The sequence below is a fragment of the Vanacampus margaritifer genome, unplaced genomic scaffold (genome assembly GCF_051991255.1).
Source record: "Vanacampus margaritifer isolate UIUO_Vmar unplaced genomic scaffold, RoL_Vmar_1.0 HiC_scaffold_37, whole genome shotgun sequence".
Lineage (NCBI taxonomy): Eukaryota > Metazoa > Chordata > Actinopteri > Syngnathiformes > Syngnathidae > Vanacampus > Vanacampus margaritifer.
Window position 1 is genome coordinate 180,001 of NW_027520747.1, and position 5,000 is coordinate 185,000.

Sequence of the window (5,000 nt, forward strand, 5' to 3'; positions counted from 1 at the left end):
TTTTTCGAATTATTTTCAGAGTGCCACTTCCAGGGGGGTGCTCTGGCGCGCCCAGGCCGAAATAGGAGCACTATGGGCGGCCTGCCTCAGCACATTTGCCCCCCCCAAATCCTGGTTCTCAAAAATTTTCAAAGTCATTTTTTTTTAATTATTTTCAGAGTGCCACTTCCAGGGGGGTGCTCTGGCGCGCCCAGGCCGAAATAGGAGCACTATGGGCGGCCTGCCTCAGCACATTTGCCCCCCCCAAATCCTGGTTCTCAAAAATTTTCAAAGTCATTTTTTTTTAATTATTTTCAGAGTGCCACTTCCAGGGGGGTGCTCTGGCGCGCCCAGGCCGAAATAGGAGCACTATGGGCGGCCTGCCTCAGCACATTTGCCCCCCCCAAATCCTGGTTCTCCAAAAATTTCAAAGTCAACTTTTTTTGAAATATTTTCAGAGTGCCACCTCTGGAGCCTCTGCAGCGGGGGCTCTCGCCTGCCTGGTCACCCGTCATTCATTTCAATGGGGGGGGGATATGGACGCCTGGTCACCCGGCATTCATTTCAATGGGGAGATTGGAGCCCTGGGCATCCGGCCTTCATTTCAATGGGGGATTTGGACGTCTGGTCACCCGCCATTCATTTCAATGGGGAGATTGGAGCCCTGGGCACCCGGCCTTCATTTCAATGGGGGATTTGGACGCCTGGTCACCCGGCCTTCATTTCAATGGGGGATTTGGACGCCTGGTCACCCGCCATTCATTTCAATGGGGAGATTGGAGCCCTGGGCACCCGGCCTTCATTTCAATGGGGGATTTGGACGCCTGGTCACCCGCCATTCATTTCAATGGGGAGATTGGAGCCCTGGGCACCCGGCCTTCATTTCAATGGGGGATTTGGACGCCTGGTCACCCGCCATTCATTTCACTGGGGAGATTGGAGCCCTGGGCACCCGGCCTTCATTTCAATGGGGGATTTGGACGCCTGGTCACCCGCCATTCATTTCACTGGGGAGATTGGAGCCCTGGGCACCCGGCCTTCATTTCAATGGGGGATTTGGACGCCTGGTCACCCGCCATTCATTTCAATGGGGAGATTGGAGCCCTGGGCACCCGGCCTTCATTTCAATGGGGGATTTGGACGCCTGGTCACCCGCCATTCATTTCACTGGGGAGATTGGAGCCCTGGGCACCCGGCCTTCATTTCAATGGGGGATTTGGACGCCCGGTCACCCGCCATTCATTTCAATGGGGAGATTGGAGCCCTGGGCACCCGGCCTTCATTTCAATGGGGGATTTGGACGCCCGGTCACCCGGCATTCATTTCAATGGGGAGATTGGAGCCCTTGGCACCCGGCCTTCATTTCAATGGGGGATTTGGACGCCCGGTCACCCGCCATTCATTTCAATGGGGAGATTGGAGCCCTGGGCACCCGGCCTTCATTTCAATGGGGGATTTGGACGCCCGGTCACCCGCCATTCATTTCAATGGGGAGATTGGAGCCCTGGGCATCCGGCCTTCATTTCAATGGGGGATTTGGACGCCTGGTCACCCGCCATTCATTTCAATGGGGGGATTTGGACGCCTGGTCACCCGGCATTCATTTCAATGGGGAGATTGGAGCCCTGGGCATCCGGCCTTCATTTCAATGGGGGATTTGGACGTCTGGTCACCCGCCATTCATTTCAATGGGGAGATTGGAGCCCTGGGCACCCGGCCTTCATTTCAATGGGGGATTTGGACGCCTGGTCACCCGGCCTTCATTTCAATGGGGGATTTGGACGCCTGGTCACCCGCCATTCATTTCAATGGGGAGATTGGAGCCCTGGGCACCCGGCCTTCATTTCAATGGGGGATTTGGACGCCTGGTCACCCGCCATTCATTTCAATGGGGAGATTGGAGCCCTGGGCACCCGGCCTTCATTTCAATGGGGGATTTGGACGCCTGGTCACCCGCCATTCATTTCACTGGGGAGATTGGAGCCCTGGGCACCCGGCCTTCATTTCAATGGGGGATTTGGACGCCTGGTCACCCGCCATTCATTTCACTGGGGAGATTGGAGCCCTGGGCACCCGGCCTTCATTTCAATGGGGGATTTGGACGCCTGGTCACCCGCCATTCATTTCAATGGGGAGATTGGAGCCCTGGGCACCCGGCCTTCATTTCAATGGGGGATTTGGACGCCTGGTCACCCGCCATTCATTTCACTGGGGAGATTGGAGCCCTGGGCACCCGGCCTTCATTTCAATGGGGGATTTGGACGCCCGGTCACCCGCCATTCATTTCAATGGGGAGATTGGAGCCCTGGGCACCCGGCCTTCATTTCAATGGGGGATTTGGACGCCCGGTCACCCGGCATTCATTTCAATGGGGAGATTGGAGCCCTTGGCACCCGGCCTTCATTTCAATGGGGGATTTGGACGCCCGGTCACCCGCCATTCATTTCAATGGGGAGATTGGAGCCCTGGGCACCCGGCCTTCATTTCAATGGGGGATTTGGACGCCCGGTCACCCGCCATTCATTTCAATGGGGAGATTGGAGCCCTGGGCATCCGGCCTTCATTTCAATGGGGGATTTGGACGCCTGGTCACCCGCCATTCATTTCAATGGGAAGATTGGAGCCCTGGTCAATCCCTGAAGAGAGACGCTCTCCCCCTGGTCCATGGCGCTCTCCCCCTGGTCCATGGAGTCCCGCAAACGGCCAGCATCAAGCCCCGAAGACAGGCGCTCTCCCACTGGTCCGTGGAGCCCCGAAGACACGCGCCAACAGCCAGCATCAAGCCCCCAAAGAGAGGCGCTCTCCCCCTGGTCCTTGGAGCCCCGCCGACGGCCAGCGACAAGCCCCGAAGTGAGGCGCTCTCCTCCTTGTTCGGCACATGCACGCACACACACCCCTCCGCACGAGCCCCTGTGCGCCCGGCGCGCCCGCAGTTGGAAGAAGGGAAAGAGGGGGAAGAGCTGGAAGTGCTGGAAGTGCTGGAAGTGCTGGAAGTGCTGAAAGTGCTGAAAGTGCTGAAAGTGCTGAAAGTAAAGGGGAAAGCGGACAGCGGCCAGCGGACAGCGGCCAGCGGACAGCGGCCAGCGGACAGCGGCGACAGGCCAAATGTGCTGAGGGCGGCCGCCTATAGTGCTCCTATTTCGGCTATGGCAGGCGCTCTCCCCCTGGTCCATGGCGCTTTCCCCCTGGTCCATGGAGCCCCGCCAACAGCCAGCAACAAGCCCCAAAGAGAGGCGCTCTCTCCCTGGTCCATGGAGCCCCGCCAACAGGCATCAAGCCCCGAAGAGAGGCACTCTCCCCCTGGTCCATGGCGCTCTCCCCCTGGTACATGGAGCCCCGCCAACAGCCAGCAACAAGCCCCGAAGAGAGGCGCTCTCCCCCTTGTCCATGGCGCTCCAGGATGGGGGGGCCAAATGTGCTGAGGGCGGCCGCCCATAGAGCTCTTATTTCGGCTATGGCAGGCGAGAGCCCCCGCTGGAGGTGGCACTCTGAAAATATTTCGAAAAAAGTTGACTTTGAAAAATTTTGAGAACCAGGATTGGGGGGCCAAATGTGCTGAGGCAGGCCGCCTATAGTGCTCTTATTTCGGCTATGGCAGGTGCTCTCCCCCTGGTCCATGGCGCTCTCCCCCTGGTCCATGGAGCCACGCCAACAGCCAGCAACAAGCCCCAAAGAGAGGCGCTCTCCCCCTGGTCCATGGAGCCCCGCCAACAGGCATCAAGCCCCGAAGAGAGGCGCTCTCCTCCTGGTCCATGGCGCTCCAGGATGGGGGGGGCCAAATGTGCTGAGGGCGGCCGCCTATAGTGCTCTTATTTCGGCTATGGCAGGTGCTCTCCCCCTGGTCCATGGCGCTCTCCCCCTGGTCCATGGAGCCACGCCAACAGCCAGCAACAAGCCCCAAAGAGAGGCGCTCTCCCCCTGGTCCATGGAGCCCCGCCAACAGGCATCAAGCCCCGAAGAGAGGCGCTCTCCTCCTGGTCCATGGCGCTCCAGGATGGGGGGGGCCAAATGTGCTGAGGGCGGCCGCCTATAGTGCTCTTATTTCGGCTATGGCAGGTGCTCTCCCCCTGGTCCATGGCGCTCTCCCCCTGGTCCATGGAGCCACGCCAACAGCCAGCAACAAGCCCCAAAGAGAGGCGCTCTCCCCCTGGTCCATGGAGCCCCGCCAACAGGCATCAAGCCCCGAAGAGAGGCGCTCTCCTCCTGGTCCATGGCGCTCCAGGATGGGGGGGCCAAATGTGCTGAGGGCGGCCGCCTATAGTGCTCTTATTTCGGCTATGGCAGGTGCTCTCCCCCTGGTCCATGGCGCTCTCCCCCTGGTCCATGGAGCCACGCCAACAGCCAGCAACAAGCCCCAAAGAGAGGCGCTCTCCCCCTGGTCCATGGAGCCCCGCCAACAGGCATCAAGCCCCGAAGAGAGGCGCTCTCCCCCTTGTCCATGGCGCTCCAGGATGGGGGGGCCAAATGTGCTGAGGGCGGCCGCCTATAGTGCTCTTATTTCGGCTATGGCAGGCTCTCTCCCCCTGGTCCATGGCGCTCTCCCCCTGGTCCATGGAGCCACGCCAACAGCCAGCAACAAGCCCCAAAGGGAGGCGCTCTCCCCCTGGTCCATGGAGCCCCGCCAACAGGCATCAAGCCCCGAAGAGAGACGCTCTCCTCCTTGTTCGGCACATGCACGCACACACACCCCTCCGCACGAGCCCCTGTGCGCCCGGCGCGCCCGCAGTTGGAAGAAGGGAAAGAGGGGGAAGAGCTGGAAGTGCTGCAAGTGCTGGAAGTGCTGGAAGTGCTGAAAGTGCTGAAAGTGCTGAAAGTAAAGGATAAAGCGGACAGCGGCCAGCGGACAGCGGCCAGCGGACAGCGGCCAGCGGACAGCGGCGACAGGCCAAATGTGCTGAGGGCGGCCGCCTATAGTGCTCCTATTTCGGCTATGGCAGGTGCTCTCCCCCTGGTCCATGGCGCTCTCCCCCTGGTCCATGGAGCCACGCCAACAGCCAGCAACAAGCCCCAAAGAGAGGCGC